We start from the raw sequence: 24,222 nt of genomic DNA, 5'->3' as shown, positions 1-24,222 counted from the left end.
TCCTTCACTGCCTACCCCAATACTTATTTATTTATATTCAGTATTTCTCTCTCTCTATGAACCAAATTACAGTTTCGTAGCAGGAAATGTTTTATGACAGAAAATCTTTGTTCTACTTATAGAGGCAGGATAATAAAATGTTATAGCACTGTAGAACAGATTTTTCTTGGATTAAAAAAATAATAATTAGCTCTTTTGCTTTCTAGCTGTGTGACTTGGTAAAAAAAAAAAAAGTTAAATTAGATTAAATGAGGATGGTAATACTATCTGCCTAACATGGTTGTTGGTGAGATTAGGTTATGTATGTGTGTCTGCATGTATCATAGGATATTACTTGGCACATAGTTTGGGGTAAATAAATGTTATTGTTTATTATTATTTATGCAACTAATATTTATTAGGCATGTATTATGTATCAGAAATGTAGTGTCCTCAGCACTAAAGATACAACAGCAAAAACAAGACAAAACAAAGATTATATTCATAAAGTGTACCTCTTGAATTATAACTCATCTACTATTGTTGCCCATTATTCCTGAAAGCAAGGAAAGAAGGTTACTACCCATTGACAAACTGGCCAAAGAATGCAAATGGTAGAAGAGGCTACAAAACTGCATTTTGCTTTGGGAGATTTATTTTATTGATTTTAATACATGGGTGACAATTAGCTAACACATAACAGCTAAAATAATTAAGAATGAGAGTTGAGGCACCTGTGTGGCTCAGTCAGTTAAGCGTCTGCCTTCAGCTCACTTCATGATCCCAGTGTCCTGGGATTGAGCCCCGAAGCAGGCTCCCTGCTTGGCAGGGAGGCTGCTTCTCCCTCTCCCATGCTCCATGCTTGTGTTCCCTCTCTCCCTGTGTCTCTCTCTACCAAAATAAATAAAATCTTTAAAAAAAAAAAAAAAAGAATGAGAGTTTGTCACAGACTCATTCTAAGTAAAAGTATACCTCATTGCTTACTGCTTTTCAGATCATTTGGAGTTCTCACTGAGTCACTGACATCCCTTACCTTTTCATCATGACAACAAATTTCCTTAAACCCTCACAAAACAAGTATCATCATCACGTGGTATTGTTTCAGTAATCAGTCTAATGGAAGTTTATCCATTCTGCTGAACTTTAAGAGCTATATAATCCAAAGACAAATTAATATCAAATAAATCCAGTAAAATTTTATCAATATTTCACAGAGAGAAATAACACCTTTTAAAATATTACAATACAATTCTCATTTCTTGGAAATTATTTCAATTCCTACTTCCTTCCACAGCCTTTTTCACATTTGTCTTCAGTAAATTCAGAGAATAACTTTGAATAACCCGAATTATCCCAAATGACTCTTTCCACTACTCCTCTTCAGGCAACTGATTGACTTCTTTAACCTTCCTTAATAGGTTAGTAGGAGAAAGCATAAGTTTGAAGTCATTGGATTAGATGATTTATTTGGCAAAACAAAAGAATTATAGAATTTCACAGTTGAAAGAGGCAATATGGATCAGCAAAGACAGGATCTTCAAGTTTTATTTTTTTAAGCTGTGTTTCTTTTTTCAAATGAAAATTTGTGCAGAAGTCCAAAGTGTAAAACAGATAAAAGGAGAGATGCTCTGATTGAAATGAGGTGCAAGCCTTAGAGCTCAACTCCTGTGGTGATGGTGATGGAATTTGCTGCAAGTCAAGAAGCCCTTGTTTAAATGTCCCTGACCAAATTCAAATCCTTCATTTCACATTTGAAGAAATTTAGGTCTGGAGAGGTAAAAATATTCAAGGCCAGACATACAAGATCAGCAGTAGAACCAAAGTCTGCAAATAGATATTCAAGATGCTTTCCTTCATATTAGAAAGTAGTATTTTACTGTATAATTAAATGGAAGGTTAAGCTGGTTGATGCACTAGTGTTCCAATGGCAAGGTCACAATTTAAGTAGTGAATGTGGGCTGGGAGATATTGTTACAGCCTCTTTGGAAAATAAAATTTGCCACAATCCTTCTTCTGACCACAAGAGTTCACATTCCGGCAACATGAAAAATACACTTATCTCTTCTCATGCATATCCAAATTTAATCCCATTGCTTCAAGTTTAAAACCCATGATCTCATGAAATACAGGTTCACGTACACAAGAGGTTTTAATTTCTTAAGGAATCTCCATACTGTTTTTGCTAGTGACTGTACCAGTTCAGATTCCCACGAACCCTGCATAAGGGTTCCCTTTTCTTCACATCCTCACCAACATTTGTTATCTTGTCTTTTTGATGCTAGTCATCCTAATAGATGTGAAGTAATACCTGTGGTTTGATTTGCATTTTCCTGATGTTGTCAGAAAGATAACTCCTTATGTTTTCTTCCAGAAATGTTACTGTTTCAGGTCTTACATTCAAGTCTTTAATCCATTTTGAGTTGATTTTGGAGTATGATGTAATATAGAAGTCTATTTCCATTCATTTGTACATGGATGCTCAGTTTTCCCAACACCATTTATTGAAAAAAAATCCTTTTTCTTTCTATAATTTTGGCACCTTTGTCAAAAATTAATTCACTATATATGCATGGATTTATTTCTGAGCTCTCAGTTCTGTTCCACTGATCTGTTTGTATGCCAATACCATACTGTTTTGCTTTTGCTAAAGCTTTGTAATATAGTTTGAAGTCAGGAAGTGTGATGTCTTTAGCTTTGTTCTTTCTCAAGATTGCTTTGGTTTTCAGGTCTTTGTAGTTTTGCATAAAATTTAGTTTTTTTCCCCTATTTCTGTGAAAAATGCCATTGGAATTTAATAGAAATTGTACTGAATCTGTATTGTCTCAGTCACCTGATAGGTAAGAGTAACTCAATTAGTTTCTGGATTTCTCTCAGAGGGAACTGATCTGTGTGTAGATGTGTATTTGGGGCCTCTGTGTGAGGAGGGAAATTCAGGAGCATCCAAGCTTCCATCTTGACGACACCATTCCTCTTAAGCTTCCCCTCCCCATTTTATTAATTGTAGCTTGAAGAAGTTAAGCGTGTCATGCAACATTTTACTTAGAAAATCTTCTTCATTAAATTATAGAATTCATTAGGTTTATTTTCTATATTTTCACAGGTAATAATGTTTGTTATTTAATTTTCTGCCCATATATGAGTCTTTTATCTTCCATCATTCACTTGCATTTTCCTGACTTTCCTTTGGGCCTTCAAAGATACTTTTCTCAGGGTTCTTCAGGCTTCTGCTAAACAGCCTCATGGATTTTACTCATCATCCTTTCCCAAAAGGAAAGCCACATATTTTAGGTTTTAGTATAGTGCATCCCTCTGATCTGGATACAATAGATGAATAAAACTGTATCTCAAAGTCAGTGAAGTATAACAACAGCATTTATTCTTAGTATTTCCCATGGGTTTGGGAACTGACTCTGCTTAGCTAGGCAGTTCTCCTTAGGGGTCTCTCATGCAGTTGTCATCAGATAATCATTGGGTCAGGAGTCATCTTTAAAGCTTTCTTACTTATCTGACAGTTGATGATAGTTGTCGCCCAGAATCTGCCTGCTTTCACAATGAGGCCTAGATTTTCTTGCCTTATAGTGACTAGATTCCAAAAGCAAGTTCTATAAGAAAGAGAAAGCAGATTGTCTGTATGACCTAGCCTCAGAAATCAGACAGTATGATTTCCACTACACTCTATCAGTAAGTGGTATAGCAACATTCCACCTAGACTCAAGGGAAGAGAACATCAGCTCTGTTCGTAAGATGGAGAAGAAGCAAGGTCACAGAGTAAAGAGTCCATGAGTGATAGGATGATAGTATTACACAGGTATTTGTAAAATAATATCTGCCACAATCATCTAGCATAAAACATCAGTTGTAATGTATCACACATCAATAACAAAACATAAAGAAAAAATTAGAATAATGACAGATTATTTCACAGTAAAAGGATGAAAACAGCTTAATGTATTTATTAAAATTTTTTTTAAATAAAATATTTACCATTATAGGGAGTATTATTTGAAAAAGTTGACTATCTCAATGTTTTGGTATTTGAAAAGAGTTCCAAGAAATGTAGGATAGTTGCTGCTAGGAGAAGGTAAATATTTCACAATAAATGAGATGAGTCATAGTACTACAAATAAATATTTCAGACATCTTAACGAGATAAAATAGTCTGAATATAAAAATAATAACTTTTGTACTAAATTCTAAGAGAAAGTAATGTGATAAAACATTATTTCTGAAAAAACAAGTTTTATGAATTTTAACCCTCTTTTCTTCCATAGAGCGTACTGTAAGACAAAGTATATTAAAATAAAGGAAAACCTAATCACTTTAAATGCTGTAGCTGCTTTTGGACAGCAACTCAACATGCTTTCAAATTGGAAAAATTCTCTCACTCTTTCTTATAGGAAAGGAAAATGGAACTAGATTAAGCAGTTTTAAGACCTCTGGCATCACAAATTGGGAATTATTTAAGTCATAATTATGCAAGGCCCAAGTGGATGACCAGCTTAGAGAACACTCTTTCTTAGCTTCCTCCTCTTATGAAGTCACATTACCTCTAATAGCAGCTCTATCCATATATCCCTCCCCTGCTGTTCCTTTGCATTTAAAGAACTCCTTAAAAGGAAAATATTTATTGTGTGTCTAATATGTACTAGGCATTATGTAGGTCTTCTTAGCATGGTACTTTATATTTTCCCTCCTGAGAGTCTGTGGTATAAATATTCTCATCACTCCTTTGTCATAGAATTTGTTTGCTTGTTGCTTAATCTTATTCAAAAATTACTTTCATTAAATACTACTGACATGTAAAAGCATAGACAATCATATAATAAACAACTGCATACCTATCACCTAGCTTAAATATTTCAAATAAAATCTAAGTCCTTTGGGTAGCTTTCCATGATCCCATTTCTTTCCTTCTTATCCAAGAAGTAATCATTATGAATTATATTACTTCTATTCATGAAACTATTTTTATATTATTTTGCATATTTTAAAATGTAAACTGTTATCATATCTTCTGCAACATTTTTCCCTAAAATTGTTTTTACCTTTATCCACATTTATTTTTATTTTACTATTATGTCAGCTGTGTAAAATTATTTAAATTTACCCGTTCTTTTTTCTTTTTTTTAAATATATATATTTTTAAAGATTTTATTTATTTATTTGAGAAAGAGTGAGAGCATGAGAGGGGGGAAGGTCAGAGGGAGAAGCAGACGCCCTGCGGAGCTGGGAGCCCATTGTGGGACTCAATCCTGGGACTCCAGAATCATGACTCAGGCCAAAGGCAGTTGGTTAACCGACTGCACCACCCAGGCACCCTTATTTTTTCTTTTAATAGACTTTCACATCATTTAAAATTTTGACCAGTATAAACCATTTTGCAATGAGTATTTTAGGTATTATGTACTGGCTTTTGCTATCCTCTCAAAGTATAAATCGTGATTTTTAAAAAATTAAGTCAACATTTACCCTATATATTATAATTAATATAAAAATACTATTCATTAGTAAACCAAATAGTGCTCTGTGATTAGCTTTCTCTTCTTTTACTACTTTTTCCCCCTCATGTTATTGTGGGATGAGGAGGTGTAAGGCAGGTAAATTATGTTTTCTACTCTTTTAATTGCTTTATTGAACATTAAGAAAAATGCATTTTTAGAAGGACATAAATAGTACTTTGATAAAAATTTAACTTACTAAAATAAAAAAATCTGTGTCAAAGAGGAGAAGATAAATAAAAGGAGGAGAGGTAAGAGTGACATGATATCTCAAATATCTTTTTTAATATTTTATTTACATATTTGAAAGAGAAAGAGAGAACACATGTGAGCATGGGGAGAAGGTAGGGGGAGAGGGAGAGGCAGAAGCAGACTCTCCACTGAGTACACTGAGCAAGGAGCCCAACCAACAGGATGTGGGGTTCTATCCCAGGACCCTAAGATCATGACCTGAGCAGAAGATAGATGCTTAACTGATTGAGCCACCCAGGCACTCCAATATCTTGAATATCAAACACTATGTATTCAAACATATTCAAATATGCTTACATTTTATCTATTGAATACTAGATATACTCTCAGTTGACTCTATACTGGATATACTCTCAGTTGACTCTAACATTTCCAATATAAAATAAAAAAAAACTTCCTTAACCCAATCTCTCCCTCTAACTCCCTATTTACTCTCATTTCTTCCCTTCTCACATGGGGAGAATAATGTTCTCCCCAAATATACATATCTCTTAATCCCCGGAATCTATAAATATGTTATCTTTGAAACAAAGATTTGCAGGTGTGATTAAAGGTATAGACACTGAGATAGAGAGATTTTGAAATTACTATTTATTCTGCCTGAAAGTCTCTTTCCTCAGGATCTCACCCAGCTGGAATCTTATCATCACTCTGACTTCAGTTTAAAGGGGAGCTCTCACAAAGTGAGGTCTTCTCTGGTCATCAAGTAAAAAACAGTCATGTAGTCAGTAGCACAGTTCACTTTAATCTCCACATAATATTTATCAATTTCTTTTCTTCTTTACATGTGCATTGATTTGTTATCTGTTTCTCACTAGAAAGTAAGCTGCATAATGACATGGATCTTGTCTGTTCCTGCTATATCCCCAGATCCTAGAAAAATGCTATTTATATATTATACCCTCAGTTTATGTTGCTTGAGGAAGTTAAATGCCTTCCAACTTAAAAATTCAAAATTCCATGTCTATATAAGACTTAAGAATCATGAGCATGCTCAAATGTGCATAATGTTTTGATAATATCTATGCAAATATGTTCATACTTTAAACTATAATCATTATAACTAACATAAAAGGGATGTTAATTTACTTTAGCCAAATATTTTGGAAAGAATATCATATGGAATATCTTGACTTCTAAATTCTAGGTTTTGCTCTGTGTCTCATATTAGAACTCCATCTCCTTGGGGCACCTGGGTGGCTCAGTGGGTTAAAGCCTCTGCCTTTGGCTCAGGTCATGATCCCAGGGTCCTGGGATCGAGCCCCACATCGGGCTCTCTGCTCTGCGGAGAGCCTGCTTCCTCCTCTCTCTCTCTCTCCCTGCCTCTCTGCCTACTTGTGATTTCTGTCTGTCAGATGGATAAATAAAAATTAAAAAAAAAAAAAAAAAGGAACTCCATCTCCTTGAATCTTTTTACTAATCTGTACAATGATTACAATGATGGGGTGGGTATAATATTCTAAGAATGTGATAATTTAACTAACATTGCATGTTGATACTGGTGAAGGAGCATTATTTTGATCCAGGATTCACCTTCTTTTTTCTCTCAAGTAGGAACTACTGTCAATGTTTTGTTGGGACTACAGATAAATCAATACAGATAGGTGACTCTTCACTATCTAGAGAAAATAAATGACAGTCTTATAGAAAAGTTCTTCCTTTGATGTTAAATGGGTTTAATGTTTAAAACTATTCCCTAGGGTTCCACTTTCAATAAAGACAACCACAATTCTTATAAAATTACATCTCTTTATGATCTTTGAATATGCTTGCGTTATGGTTACTTTAGCATTATGGATGAATTAATTTGGAATAAAGAACACCTGCCATTTTGTAACCACAACCAGAATGGTGTGTGCCACAGAATAAAAGGTAACATTACTTTAAAAAGTATTTTCTTGCCATGAGATAAAGTATTTCATCTTTCAAATTGCTTCACCTATATGTTAATTAGTTTCTTTAACAAATATTCATGAGACTTCACACATTCTCACAAAAAGACTCCCTAACATGGAAAGAAATCTAAATTACTTTTCAGACTTAGTGATACTTCTGTAGATATTGATAAAATGCCTCTTATATCTATGAATATAAGTTTCTTTCCTTAATATTTTTCCATTACAAGATATTTTATAAAATGGGACAGCTATTGTCAAAGAAATTTAATTATTTTTTAGCCTATCACGCAATTTACTAGCTTCCCAACATCAGATAAGGCCAAATAGTATATGAAACAGCTGAGGAATTTGATTATACATTGTTGAATATAGAAAGAGGATGTCCTGAAAAGTAAAAGATGCAGCTATCACTTTGCTCTTTCTCACCTTATACATCACTAATTGCAAAGTCCAAGACTGAAACATAGTAAGATCATGTAATTGTCAATTTTTATAAATGTATGTTGAAGGCCTTTCATGTAACAGTTTTAAATCTTGGACTCAAATCTCATGGAGCTATAGCAGCTATCCACCAAATTCTACTGTTTATTTTTCAACAATATAGATTTGGCAAATTTACTCCTTTTGTCACCCATCTCTTACCTCCCCCAATCCAAGGCTAAGATTGCTAATCTGACATTTGCATGGTTAGTGACTATGATGGATAAGCTGGGGAGTTGGTAAACTAAAAGCACCAATATATCAGGAAGGTATGAAAAAATGAGAATACTGTATACCAGTAAAGATGTGCTTTCTGAAATGAATGAAGCCAATGGTGGTGTAAACTATGAGAATTCTTTTAGAAAGCAATTTGATATTCATGATTATTGCCAAGATTCCACAATTATTAATTCATTACTAATTTTGTTTCTTCTATATCCAGTTCTTTCTGTTGCTGGGTTGTTATTTCATTTTATGTATTTATTTTAGAGAGACAGAAAGAGAGAAAACACATGAGCAGGGAAAGGCGCAGAGGGAGAGAAAATCCTCAGGCAGACTCCCCGTAGAGCATGAAGCCTGATACAGGGCTTGATCCCAGGACTCAAGGTTCATGACCTGAGCCAAAATCAAGAGTCAGCTACTTAACCAGCTGAGCCACCCAGGTGTCCCTGCTACAGGATTATTTTAAATCAAATTCCAAACATCCTTCAGCTCATGTGAAATTCAATACATTTCATTCTAAGACACAGATTCTACTTTTGGAATATAATCACAATACCATCATCCTACTCAGAAATCAAAATAAATTCTTTAATAGCCGCACATGAACAATAAGTGCCTCCATCTTCCTGATTGGCTTATAAATAGCTTTCTATGTCTTCCCTGCTTTTCTCTTGTCCTCCTTTTAAAAAGTATTCACTGAATTTGGTTGATGTGTCTCTTACATTTCTCTTAACCTATATTAACATATGTTATCGGTGTCTTGGCAATAGAATATGAATAATTGCTTCTGGGTCCATTTGCTTGTTTTTGCATTTACCTAGCATGCAAAATAAGTGATTTTATCTTTTAAAATGAGTACAATATATTCAATAAGACAAATTCCAATTTGGCTAAAACTTCAAATTTAAAAGTGAAACAATCAGGTTAGAAAAGTAAAATATTTGGCATTGTGGAGTGTAAGAAATACAGTGATTATTGATTTTTAAATATGTAATTGATTTCTTTGTCCAAGTAATATAATGTGACAGCTAGGCTACTCTACCTCTCCTCTTCTGTTCATCTCCTATGGTATATATTGGCAACCTCTGAAATTCAATTAAGTTTTCTCCCCCCTCTCTTTTTCTGCTTCCTACCATAATTAGCTTTCTAAGTCTCTAGTGTGTTTAAACAATTTATTCCAATTAATTTGGATCAGATGATTTTTGTACACTCTTCTGACATAACCAGATATTGAGCTGCCTACAGTAATATCATTTTCTAATAAGCAAGTTGGGCCAGCGAAGAACTTGAAAGAGTAGAAAGAATACACTCATTAATAACCCATTTCCACTGTATTTTCCCAGTGTGTACTGTCAAAGGAAAAGAGAAGTTTAGGATTGATTTATGAAGTAAGTGCACATTTGCACGTCCCATCTAGCAGGGAAAGAAATGCAAGTAGACACTCACTCTCTGCTAATAGTTTTTCATCGCTGGAGAGCTTCCATGTTATTATTCCCTACTTGTAGTGAGTTGTTAGATTTTGAGGCAAAAGAAATTCTCTGTTTTAGATATTATAGCTATCTTTCTCCAACCTTCTATAATACAACACCTGCAACCTCTATTTTTCCATGAATTTACTCTACAGAGAGATTCTTTTACTATTGCCTAAGAAAAAAAAGAGACCTTGTTTTATGCATTTTGCTTATAAATGGTATTGCTCTTATAATACGCAAAACCAAACATGGTCAGAATATTCTTTGCATACCTTCAGTTATTCTTTACTTTTCTCAAACTCTGCAGATAATCTGATTTCTTCAACTCTCCAGCCCAGACCTATCAGGGGTCCTGGTAAGTTCATTCTTCTCGGCCATCAAAAATTTCCTGTCAAAGGGTACAAACTTTCAGTTATAAAATAAATAAGTCATGGGGATATAATGTGCAGCATGATGACTACAGTTAATGATACTCTATTGCAAATTTGGAAGTTGTTAAGGGAGTAGATCTTAAAAATGCTCATCACAAGAGACAAATATTTTCTAACTATGAATGGTGATGATTGTTAATTTTACTTATTGTGGTGATCATTTTGCAATATATATAAAAATGGAATCATTATGTTATACATCTGAGATTAATACAATGTCATAAGTCAATTATACCATATGCATATTTGACACTGAAAAAATAACTCCTTTTCTAATCTACTTGTCTAACAGTATATCTTTTTAATGTAACATAATTTTCCATTTTAATTTGATGACTAGGGAATACATGAAAATCTACCTTCTCTGAGCATATGCTGTTTACCACTTGGAGTTTTATTGTATATATTCCATCTTATAACGTTTGTGAAATCATTCTTAAAATCTTCACTAATTCTGAGGACATTTATACCCTTTTACAGTGGAGAAAACTAAGATTCAGAGAGACTAAATACCTTGGCAAGTTTTACAAAAATAGGAATTGGTAGGGCGGGGTTTTGAAACCACAACTTCCTGATTGCAAAGCCCATGATTTTTTTTTTCTCCCATTTTCCATTTCAATTTTTCCCTACCCCCAGGAAGTATCATAGATTTTGGAGCCATGAGTATGATTTTATCCATGCATTCTTGTATGGTATGAAATGTCTTACGTGCTCATGAAATTGGCAAGCAGAAAACTGCTGTTACAAATGCCAACCGCAATTTCACAGGATATTTGTAGATTTGGTAAATGGCAAAATTTAGCTTTTTAGCACATCTAAAAGGGAACTTGGTATCATAGTCTATCTTCTGACATTCGAACAAAAATAGAGAAGTATATTTTTAGAATGTAAACGTGTCCTTGCAGTATGTTGCCAACAAAATCTATTGGAGTTAGATTTTTAAATGCCCAACTGAAATTTAAAAATCACCTTAGGAACTAGTGCTGTTAAGACAAAGCTTGAACTTAATGCCTATTTACTTAGCAGAAGTCATGTAACATTGACGGGAAATAGAGTATTGGATTCTTTTTTAATAGACACCTCTAAAAGTAGGATTTATTTTTTCACAGCTGTAAGGATTAAGTTATATCCTTTGCTAAGTATGCAAATGTGACTAATTGAATTAATGTTCTGTCCAGAAGCCAACTTCTTCTGCATTATTAATAACTATGACAAGGAGGCATATTAATAACAAAAATAACACAAGACAAAATCATTACTTCTTCCAGGTTAGCACCATGGTGAAAACAGGTGAAAGGTAACTGAATAACCATTAGTGGCTGGACAGTGTCATAATGCCCAAACATAAATTATGCAGCTTAGTCTATAAAAAGTATTCATCTGAATGCCCCTGAAAAAAACAATGATGAGTTACATGGAAAAAGTGGAAAAATTAATTATTAAATCTGTCTGCACTCATAAAGACCTCCTACCTAAACACTAAATATTTCAAGTTGCAGTCTGACCTTTCATACACCTTTTACATAGGCTCCCTTTCTTTAACAAAATGCTACAGAGAATGGAAGTGTTGTCAATTAAGTAAAAAGGGTGTTTGCATCAACCTTTTCATGTGTGGAATTTAATGACATTTTAAGGTTAAAGTAAAAGTCAAACATCGATTTTTTTTTCAGTGCCTTCCCCTAATGCACTTAATGAATAGACATTCCAATAAAAATCTTTTAATCCATTTTAAACCTTTCACTATCAAAAGACTTTTCTTTTCTCTTTTCTTTTCTTTTCTTTACCAAACTTTTTTTTATCCCCACTGACAAAGATTCAAGACAGAAAGAAACAGAGAGTCAGGATGACCTAGGGAATCCAAGTCCAGGAAATCTTGACAATGATGTATTCTAAAATATAGCTAATAAGATGAATCACATCTGTGAATACACCTTTTAGAAATTAGGAGACTGGGGGGCGCCTGGGTGGCTCAGTGGGTTAAAGCCTCTGCCTTTGGCTCGGGTCCTGTTGGCTTGGGTCCTGATCCCCGGGTCCTGGGATTGAGCCCTGCATGGGGCTCTCTGCTCAGCAGGGAGCCTGCTTCCTCCTCTCTCTTTGGCTGCCTCCTTGCCTATTTGTGATCTCTCTCTGTCAAATAAATAAATAAAATCTTAAAAAAAAAAAAAGAAATCAGGAGACTGGAAATTCAGAATTCAGACAATATCAGATTGGATGCTGATAATTTTCCAGCTATTTGAAAGGATACTCAGATCTCTTTCACTTTACTTACAAGGTACAATGTAGAGGCAACCTTGTGTCTATGTACTTTGCTAACATAGATTGGTCTACATAAAATATATAGTTGAATCCAAAGAATCAGGAAATTTTGTCCCATAACATCATGAACCACAATATGAATTATAACAAACCTGATCCTTTAAGAAGAGCTTTGTAAATTAAATTCAACTTTGCATATGTAACCTACCTCACAAGGTGATCTGAGGTTGAAATGAGATGACCTCCATTTAAAGGGTAATTCTCAATGGTTTATTAAAATCACAGTATCAGAATTATTATTACCTCCTCAACAGATTTTTATTTCAAATTCTGAAGAGCACTGAAAAAATCAGCACATTAAATATATAAATAAGTAATTAAGCTTTCCCCTAAGTGCTAGATAATAATATTAATAATAATACAATGGTTAACACATATCTAGTACTTACTGTGTATATGCAACTTTCTGAGTGTATTATATGTACTAAATATTTTAATACTCATAATAACCTTAGCCAATAGATATATTGACATCCCACTCACAGGGAAGAAAAATGAAGGAGAGAGAATTTTAACTAAACTGCTAAAGTTTCTGTAGCTAGTAAACTTCAGAGCTCACATTTAAACTTTGGTTATCCATGCCGTCCGATGTCCACATACTTAACTGCTGTGAGGTTTTGTTAGAAACTAGTTGAGATGTGCTCAGGGACTGGAATTTCCATCTACTGTTGTGGTGCAAATGATGGTAATTTTCGAAGCAATAAAGGTGAAGAAAATTAGGATGGTCTACTGTTGTCTGTGTGTGTGTGTTTCTGAGGGTTAGGGGTGAGTTCAGCAAATGAGATCAGAATAAGGTAAGAAGCTACAAAAAATAATCTCACATAATTTCCTTTGCTAACAAGCTTCTGTTCTAATCCCAAGAATATCAATGAATACAAACTGAGTTCAGAGTTTCTTTTTTAAATTTCCAGAGCATACAGTAAAGAGGCTCATTCATTACACATCAATCATTTCATCTTAAACAAGTCCATAAAAGAGCTTCACAATTCCAGCTCTGAAATAGCTGGGGTGTGCTATAGCTGTAGAAAAGTACAGAGTGTCTTGAAATTAGAATCAAAAGATATATTCTGAATCCAAATTCTTTCATTAACTTGTTGCAAGACTGTGGAACACAATTCACTTATCCTTGCTGAATTTCAGTTTCCTCTTATGTGTAATAGGAATAATACTTTTTTCACAATGTTGTTATAAATGTTAAATAAGATCTTACATATATAAGTGACAGTGGTTAATAGCAATAAGGCCAGATGATAGGCCATTTCAGTTAATTAACTATTCATTTTAATACATTTAACATAGCTATTTTCGGGCAAGTTATACATTTTCAAAAAGTTAAAAGGTGGTAAAAGATAGTTATCACTAAAATCACAATGAAATATCAAACTTGTAACCTGGGAGTTTATCATGAATTTTCAATCCTTAATGGATAATGTGATTTAACATTGAACAACTCCTCAATTGTATGAATGTGCTGTTGCTTCTGTAACAAAAGACCACAAGTTAGCAACTTCAAACAACACAACTTTATTAGTTCAGAGTTCTATAGGTCAGAAGTCTGGGTTTGGTGTGACTGGATTTTCATCTGAAGGCTTGGCCAAGGAAGAGTGTTTTAAAGCAGTCAGGCGGCTGGCATTACTCAGTTCCTCACAGTTGTAGAACTAAAGTTCTCATTTCCTTATAGAGCTAGGGGCTGCTTTCAGCTCCAGGAGCCTATCTGCATCCCTTGCCATGTGGCTACCTCCATCTTCAATGTTAAGTCTCACATTTCCTTTTAAAGGCTCACCTGATTACTTCAGACTTACCCAGGATAATCTCTCTGTTTTAAGGTCAATTGATTTGAAAACTTAATGACATTTTCAAAATCTCTTCATAGCAGCATCTAGATGAGTGTTGGATTGAATAGCAGGCTAAACATTTATGCATATCAAGGGGAGGGCATTTTAGACAACCAATGTAAAATTCTGCCTACCTGTCTTTCAATGTTTCCCATTGGCAGAATACTCAATAAAGTAGATCTGAAATACTTCTGCTTGGCTTAAACTGTTTACTCTGTCTACCACTTTCTTGTTAGGAAACCCCCTCGAGCTTATTCTGCAATTGTCATTAATGAGTGCTACTACCCAAATCCAAAAAAAAAAAAAAAAGTGACAATTTTGAATGCAGACAAAAGTATCAACACAGGGATGCCTGGGTATCTCAGTCTGTTGAGTGTCTGCCTTTGGCTCAGGTCAGATCCCAGCGTCCTGGGATTGAGCCCTATGTCAGGCTCCCTGCTCAGTGGAAGCCTGCTTCTCTCTCTCCTCCCCACTTACGCTCTCTTCTTGCTATCTCTCTCTCTCAAATAAATAATTTTTTTTAAAGTCCCAATTCATATTCTACAGACATATTTTTATATCCCTTAGCCTAGATCTGGGATTTATTCCCCAAACCCTGATTCTTTTTTCTCACAAAGAATTTAAAAAAACAAGGCTTTTGTTTATTACACAGGTGGAGTCAGAAACTGGGTGAAATAAAATTAAGAATCCATAAGTCAGAAGAATGTTTCTTGTCAAATATATATTAGGTAAGGGTAGAGAGAGAAGTTCAGAAATGGTAGCTACCATTTTTCTTCCCTGGACTCATCATGAGTCATTATAGTTTTTGGAGATTGGCATTGAACCAGAAATTAAAACAAGATTAGTATTAGTAATGGTTCCATGATCATTCATTGTTTTCCCATTATGAATTTATACAGATGCTGCTCTAACAATGGTTTAGAAGAATGTTTGTCAAAGTGATGTCCATTTGCTATCTGGGTCAGAATATCTGAGGATAACTGTTAAAATGCCTTGGCCTCTCAAAAGACTTACCAGATTAGACTCTTGGGATGGGCTTCAAGACTCAATCTGTATTTCTAACAAACTTCCCAGGTAATTCTAATTTCCACTTGTTCAAAAAGTTGGGGTTGTTGAAAATATTTTGAATTCATTTAAATTTACTTATCTTGAAGTTTGACTATCTAAAGCCCCACAAAGAGAGTTAAAAAATGGATTAAAATTTAAAGTCTGAGCTCTGAATCACTATTCTTTCCTTGAAAGATGTTCCAATATTTTAGTGTCCAGGTCTACTGTCAAATAACTTGTTCTCTTGAGTCATCTTAAAGTGATGTTGATCAATGATATTTTGTTCCAATAAAGCTTTTATAAATCATTTAGACTGATTTTCTTATTTTGTAGGAAAGAAAATTGAGGTATAGAAAGTTTAAGTAACTTATTAAAGTCATCCTGATTTTTAGTGGGGAGGTATTGACTTGCAAACTATGTTCACGATTTGAACCTCAGTAATCTTTCCAATGGCTCATATTACCATTTTTAAAATTTTTATTTTTTTTAATTTATTTTTTATTTTTTATAAACATATATTTTTATCCCCAGGGGTACAGGTCTGTGAATCGCCAGGTTTACACACTTCACAGCACTCACCATAGCATATACCCTCCCCAATGTCCATAACCCCACCCCCCTTCTTCCAACCCCCCTCCCCCCAGCAACCCTCAGTTTGTTTTGTGAGATTAAGAGTCACTTATGCTTTGTCTCCCTCCCAATCCCATCTTGTTTCATTTGTTCTTCTCCTACCCCCTTATCTCCCCATGTTGCATCTCCACTTCCTCGTATCAGGGATGTGAATTTAGTCAATACTGAAAAAATTCTTTCTCAAATACAAAAACAAAAATGAAACAAAACAAATACACTATTAAAATTTAGCAAAATCACCAGACAATCATGGTTTCATCCTGAAGGCAGATGATTCATTCACAGACTTTAAAAATAATTCATAATATTGCATTTTGGTTTGTATCCAGTAAAATAGCACAACATATAAAATGTTTCATTTATCTTCAGCACTTGAAGTGTTCCACATGCCATCCTTAGTATATTTAAATCTCATTTTACTTTATATGTGATTTTCATTTTTATTTATTTATTTTGGAAAAAAAATTTAAAATATTTTATTTGTGTGAGGAGAGAGTGCAAGAGAGAGAGAGAAAGAGTGAGCATGAGTGGGGAGGGGCAGAGAGAAAAAGAGAAGCAGACACCCTATGGAGCAGGGAGCCTGATACAGGACTGGGTCTCAGGACCCTGGGATCATGATCTGAGCAGAAGGTAGACACTGAATGAGCCACCGAGGTGTCCCATATGTGATTTTTTAATATTTTAGGTTGCAAATGTCTAATGTTTTAGTTTTTTTGTGTGTGTGCTGCCATATATCTAAGTAGATTTTGCTTACAGTTAAAACATCTTATTACCAAAGCCAACTCTGAACCTAGGCACCCAGATTATCCTTCAATTTTTACTATATTTCAGGACATTTGTCAGCTTATTTTGTTATATAGTAGGGTTGTCACCAATCTCAGGTTCATATTACTGAGGTTAACAAGGTTTATTTCTATAATTAAATACATTCTAGAGATTAAAGGGTTTTCACTCATTGCACAGAGTTGATTAATCGAATGAGATTATTCCCCTTCACTTCTTCAGTAAATTTGCTTGGAAGTTTTGACTGATGGGACAAAATGGAGCAAGAAATTTTGGAATAAAGAATATTTTAGGAGAATGATACCTCTATCCAGTGTGACATAATTAAGGTCTTTGAATAAGATATGGGGATGAGGAAACTATAGAGGGCTCTTGGAGGGGTATGTGTGTGTGTGTGTGTACACGCGTGTGTGTATGGCAGAGAGAAAGAGAGAGAGAGCAGGAAACACAGATAGGATAATAGGAAGAGGCTCGCCCAGTTCTCTGGCTCACAGCCCAGGCTTCAATGAATGGAATGGATTTCAAATTAAACTTAGTTTCCAAGAAAATGAAATTCGATTCAATTCCAAAATACAGGCATTGTGTTCCTACTATATGTAAAACATGACTATTCAGGAAAACAAACAAATAAATAGTTTTTTTTCCCACATCTTTATACTTAGTCCAAAAGGGAAGACATATAATGATATAATTTTTTTAACATAACCATAAAGCCACAGAATTTTTATAACTGGGAGAAACTTAGACACCATACATTTTAATTCTCTCAGTTCACAGAAAAACTGAGTCCAAGTGAAATAAAATGATTTGTCAGGAATCTCAGGGAAATCATCTGGTATTTATTCACTTACCTGGAATAAATTTATCATATGACTGAGAAATAGATGAAAAGAAAGTCAAGAATACACTACGATTGCTCTCATCCCAAGTCTATTTATAAATAACTCATTCATTTATATATATAGACACACACACATTTCTCCAGAACTCCTTCCTGATTAAAGAATCTGCCTCCTCTCAAGCCTATTCTTTTTTTTTTTTTTAAGATTTATTTGAGATAGCAAGAGAGAGAGAGCATGGGGGGTGGGTAGAGGGAGAGGGAAATGCAGACTCCTTGTGGAGCAGAGAGCCTGACATGGGGCTCCACCCCAGGACCTTAGGATGATGACCTGAGCTTAAGACAGATGCTTAACCGACTGAGCCACCCAGACACCCCTCAAGACTATTCTTTAATATCCATCTCTTTGGCCTCTGGGTAGAATGAATCCTAATGTACATTGAGTCCCTAATGTAGGACTTAGAAGGCTGTGAATTTCCCAGTAGAAGTACCTTGTCTACTGCACTCTTTATGATTAAGGTGACTAGTGCCACTTAACCCTCTGGGTATCAGCTATGTAGTTATTATGCAATCATGAAATCCCATGGCTCTGAGTATACATGCATCTTCACTAATTTTCTCAATCATATAACCCAATGACTTCATATCCTATTCTGGAGGAATTCAGGATTTAGGAACTAAAGTCTAGATATTTTCATTTTCCTGCCTGAATTTAAAAACAATTATAATAAATATTCTCTGTCCAAGATTTGAGTAATATTTTGTACTTAAGTATCCAGAGATTATAACAGACCAATTAACATATTAATCATTCTTTCCAAACTCTATGGCAAAATATCATATAAAACCATAAGAGAGAGCATATTGTCATAGTAGAAGGAAGGCATGTTAAAGAGTAGACAGAACTTGGCTCAAATACTGGTTCTAATTCCAATTAGCTTTTTGACATGGAGAAAATCAGTTATCTATTTTAATCTGTTTCTGTATTTGTGAAATCAGATGATAGCAGCTGTCTATGTAAGTCATTTATCTAGATTAAACAACTAAAGATATGTGAAACACAGGACCTGTGACAAATGGAGGTGCCCAATAGTAAGTGTTAATTAGTTCTTCTATTTTCAATTTCTTCTCTACAAATTGAAAAAAATTTGAACAAAATAATGCTTAATATGAACATTAAGCAAACTGCAGGCACAATTACTCTAGTAATACCATTGTGTAAAAGGAAAAAAACAGGAAGGATTTTCACTGTTCATTAATTTATCATCAGTTATAAGTGCAATAGAATCTACTTGTGGACTAAACTCTAAGATATATTCCTGATAGCTATATTGAATTTTTAATTTTTGTTCAATTTTGTTTTAATATTCTATAACAAAAAAGTGTTTAATATTCCATAACAATACTTAAATGTATATGTAAAGTTCTACATGAAAAAAAAATATATGGCAGAATTTTACTTAGATGCCATTGGATTAAAAAAAAAAAATTTTAATTGCCCAGTTCAGCAGAATGTTTGATATAGTCTTGGATCTTGCCTCTGATTATTCAGCAGAAATCAAGGCCAAGGTATGTCAATTGTTTGGATAATGAAATCACTATAGATGTTCCTCTCCAGGAACATTTGTAGCATTTGGGGTCCCTCAGAAAAACAAAACTATGCAGAGTTCTAAATGGATGAAAACATTAAGTATGAAGAAATAGGAAGGCCTGCCAGAGTGAAGGACAGAGAAACTGATTCAGGAAATCAGAATGTGCTGTGGAAATCTCTTGTTTATGGTCTGTAAATCCCTACACCTGCTGCTGCTTCATGCCACAGTCACTCCCTCTACTTCTCCCCTACTTGCTAGAATTCTCCTGAGTGTCTCTCACTGGTAAAATGGAACCTAGAACCTTTCCCTCAGGGATCCTGAGATACAAAATTACCAGGCTTCTAGCTCCTGAGATATAAGGGAGATCACAGGAGGGAAATAACTTAGGTATTTAAAGATAACCTATCATGACAGAAGGATAACAGCAACGACAAAATATCAGGACATGATCTCAAACTGAACTAAGAAGAAAGCTGGAATCATAAGACAACAACTGTGGGGAGAACAGAATAAGCCTCTTTAAGGATGCCTAGGAATACTGGGGTTTATTTACTTGTTTTTTTAAAGGGCAATCCTAGAAGAAACATACTACCTTATATAGGGACTAAAGTTCCAAATTTTAATTAACAAGTGGAAAAAGAAATGAAGTCCCAATGCTTACTATTCTTTTGAATAACATTTCAGAATACATTTAATAAAATGGTAGTGCATATGTGTGAAAATTATTGTGAACTTTTTTCATTTCAAATGCTAAGCATCGATTTATAAAGATTCGGAATAGATTCCCCCCATCCTCTAGAATTAAACACAGACAGACACACATACACAGAGACAGAGGCACACACACGCATGCACACGCTCACACATACTCAAACAACCAGACGTGATTGTTTTTATATGCAGAAGACAGAAGCAGATGGTAGAAACTGTGAATTCCTAGCAACAGACTCTGAGACCACAATATTATTCTAGCAAAACAACAAAACATAGTACTTATGTAAACTGATCGATATATAAAACTCATTAAGAAGTCCAAATATTTCTAGTAATTTATTAGAGAATTAAATCAATGGTGATACAAAGTTAATCATGTATTTTGTTTGAGTCTCCACACTCTGATCATTTTAGTTTTCCAGAGAAGATTAAAAAATAAATAAAAATATTTACTTTTTTTGGCAAGGAAAATTACTCAAAAAAGACATAAGGAAAACTTTATTTTTTTTAAGATAAAACAGAGCATGAGACCACAGCTTACTTAACATAAGGGAATATTTGAAAATAAAATTAAACAAACAAACAAACAAGCTGCTTCTCATATCATTCACAAGAGCACCCCTAATACAGATATTTTCTATTTGGAAAGCACAGGATTCTAGCCTGTTAGAGAGTCCATGCACGCCCATGCCCACGCACACACACACACAGTAAAAATGCATTTTTATTACCCAGGGAAACACTAAACAATAAGTCTCTAGGACAGTACAAGAAATAGAATACTCAAAGAGCTGAGATATTAAGGGAAAAATTGATTTTGCTGTGGCATTTGTTTTATAATATCAGAATCTATGTAAAGAACCTCAGGCTGATACAAATAAACTATCAAACTGTCAAACCATCTTCAAAATCTATAGGAGATAAAGTTTAGAATATGAGTTAGAGCAGCTAATTCAATTAATCCAATGAATGGCCCATGTTCATGAGCTGTACATGAAAAAAAAAAATCCTAGGTCAAGAAAGGATGTCTAGGAGTCATTTTCCATCTATTGGCAAGATTTCCCTCAATGCAAAATAGCAGCTTTGTTTTCACACATTGCCTATACTTATTCTGTTTCAGTTAGGCTTCACTAACATTTAGAAAACACTTTTATAAAATCTTATCTAAGTTCATATATATATATGGGAAAATACATACATAAATATATGTATGTATATTATACATAAATATATAAATATATACATACATCTATATATATATTTTTTTTCTTCCCCTTATCTGCTCTAGAAAGATAAGATAAGTCTATGATCACATAAACAAGCCTGAGAGATCTGGCTTGGAGTAGGGTCATATGTATAGGGTTATCATTTATCTTTTTCCCGGATTCTTTAAAATTGAGATTTAAATTTCAGAATGTCAAAAATCAGCTGTTATTATTTAGGACTACTTTACGGGTAGTTGCTTATACTACCAAATTCACATGATCTAGAAAATTAATGTATTGATTTCCTCACCAATACCAACCAGAATAATCTGTTGATCAAGCAAGGTCTAGTTTAAATAGATAAATCTATGATCACATAAACCAGCCTGAGAGATCTGGCTTGGAGTAGCGTCATATGTATAGGGTTATCATTTATCTTTTTCCTGGATTCTTCAAAATTGAGATTTAAATTTTAAAGAATGTCAAAAATCAGCTAACTGTTATTATTTAGGACTAGCTTAAGGATAGTTGCTTATACTACCAAATTCACATGATCTAGAAAATCAATGTATTGATTTCCTCACCAATACCAACCAGAATAATCTGTTGATCAAGCAAGGTCTAGTTTATTTCTGCAGTAAGGGAACACTCCCCCGACCCCCTTGACAGAGTGTTAGTATTTGCTCAGAAGGGGAGATTAAGGGTGGGTAATGATAGGGTTTAGAGTTTTGGGTGGTAATAGATTAAGCTGAGTCTTTCCATGTTCGATTTCACTGGCATTGGCATTGGCATTGGCCAAACACTGTATTATAACAGTTTATCAACTGATGGACACAGTGAAGACATAGTTTCAATGAATAAACAGCTGTTTGATAAGCAAGTAAATTAGCTCAGTAGAGCTGTCTCAAGAAGAGCTCTACCCAGACGTATAAGCTACTCTCCTAAGTAAACTGGTTTAACAATCTACTGTTTGAATTAATAGAATTTGGGGGGGTTCCTAAGACTAACAAAAGTATTTACTGACTTACAGCCTTATCTTCTTGGGCAAAAATTTCCTAGAACAAATAGTAGAGAAGTGTTGATGTAGGGTCTCTGATCTTAGTTGCCATAAGGAAGCAACGAGGATGCAGGTTTTCAGTTTTCACCACTGAACTCACTTCACCCAGCATATCAATATATAATATATCAATTTATATTTGGAGATATAACACAGCCCTTCATGATGAATATAGAAACATCTTCTTGGGCTTAGGTCCACTCAAGAAAACATTGTTGAAAAGCAGAAAAACTGAGGTCTTGTGTTTAATGTAAACTTGCACATTTAACCTTATGAGGCATTAAGTCAACAGAGGCACAAGCCAACAGGCAAAGCAGGGGGATGGAGACCTTTTCTCATCCTTCTGAGCCATTGTGATGTGAGAGCTATGCTGGTCCAAACTGAAATAATCCCCTATAGGCCTAAGGAAGTGAGGTGGAGGACAGAACAAGGTGGAAGTAACTGCACACACTACAGGATTTTCCCTTTGCACAAGGAGACAGACAATCCCCAAGGACAAATAATGGAACAAGACTTGCAGACCATGTATTTGTCTCCTTTTTTATGACTCAAATGGCTTGGGCCCACACACGCTAATGTGTGAGGGAGGGAGGGTGCAGGTGGGCTGTGGGCAGAAGTTCCCAGCATCACTTCAGTCCTGTGAGTCTGAATGTGTGGTGGTGAGGGAAGTGGGCTGGAATCAGCAGTGATCAGAATAGTCATCTTCTCCCTGATCTCAACTGCAGGGAAGAAACATTTAGATCTTTTCATCACAATGTGACAATTTCTATAAGAGGGTGGAAAAGGGAAAGGATTTATTTCTGTGTAAAATGAGGTAACATTTAGGTTCATGCTACATTGGAATATATTCCATTGTGCTTGCCTGATTTTATATACACAAAATTATACAAAATACATTTACAGGAATACTAAACAGGAAGAAATGTTTATATTCCCCAAGAGTAGTGCATTTTGTCAGATAATTACCCAAGATACTGATATAAACAGTTTGACATCGGCCACAAGTCCAGAACATTATCTAAATGGTCTGCATTAGGTTTTGTTTCTTTTTGTTTGTTCTTAATTTAAAAGCTACTTAATAACAGCCAATATATGTATAACACTTTAAACTTTTTATAATATGCCTTGTTTGTATTGCCAGGATTTTCAGCCTATAAAGAAAACATGTCTGAAGGGAAATGTAAAAAAGCAAGAGAGAGATGTATGTTATGGGTTGGGGTCAGGAATGCTCCCAGAGAACTATAAAATATTTAATGATAGTGTAAAATGTGTTTTCCCAAGAATTACACAATATATAAATCATTTTTGCAAACATATTATAGGAGTGAATTATAAACAATAAAATGAAATTTCTACTCCTCAGCTTGCCTGAAGTGACACTTATTTGAAAGAAATTAATTTGATACAACAATCAGAAGACCTGGCTGATGAAGTCTTTTGCAATCGAATGAGGAAGATAATCAGTAAGAGACAATGAGGCTGAATTTATATTTCATATAAATAGTGTGCTGAAGGTAAAAGAAATTTAAACACCAGTTTTACTCAACTAATAAAGGTGTTAGAAATAAATTTCTTCTTTCCCAAATGTAATGCTTAACGGGCTTGTGAACTATTCATTTTAAATAACTGTTTAATTTCTTAATTTTAAAGATCTCTGCAATATTTCTTATGCTAAAAACTGTTAGAATCATTGGTGATATATTTTTATTTTTAAAATAACAAAGTTTGAGACTTTAAAATTACTTAATGATTTTCATCTTTCTCTCAAATACTTTATCATAGAAGCAGCAATTTTGTGTCTGTGGTTTATATTAATTTTTATAAAATAATGCAAGAAGGCAATAAAATACTCAAATAATTTTAAAATGCATTATTATATAGGCTAAAAGAAAGTGAATATATAGGATTAGGAATATAGGAATATTAGGATAGAGGAATATTGGCCATCAAATGTTGCCACATTGATTAAGAGA

Source organism: Lontra canadensis, unplaced genomic scaffold (assembly GCF_010015895.1).
Source record: "Lontra canadensis isolate GAN:19392208 unplaced genomic scaffold, GSC_riverotter_1.0 scaffold61, whole genome shotgun sequence".
Lineage (NCBI taxonomy): Eukaryota > Metazoa > Chordata > Mammalia > Carnivora > Mustelidae > Lontra > Lontra canadensis.
Note: the sequence above shows the minus strand (reverse complement) of the source record.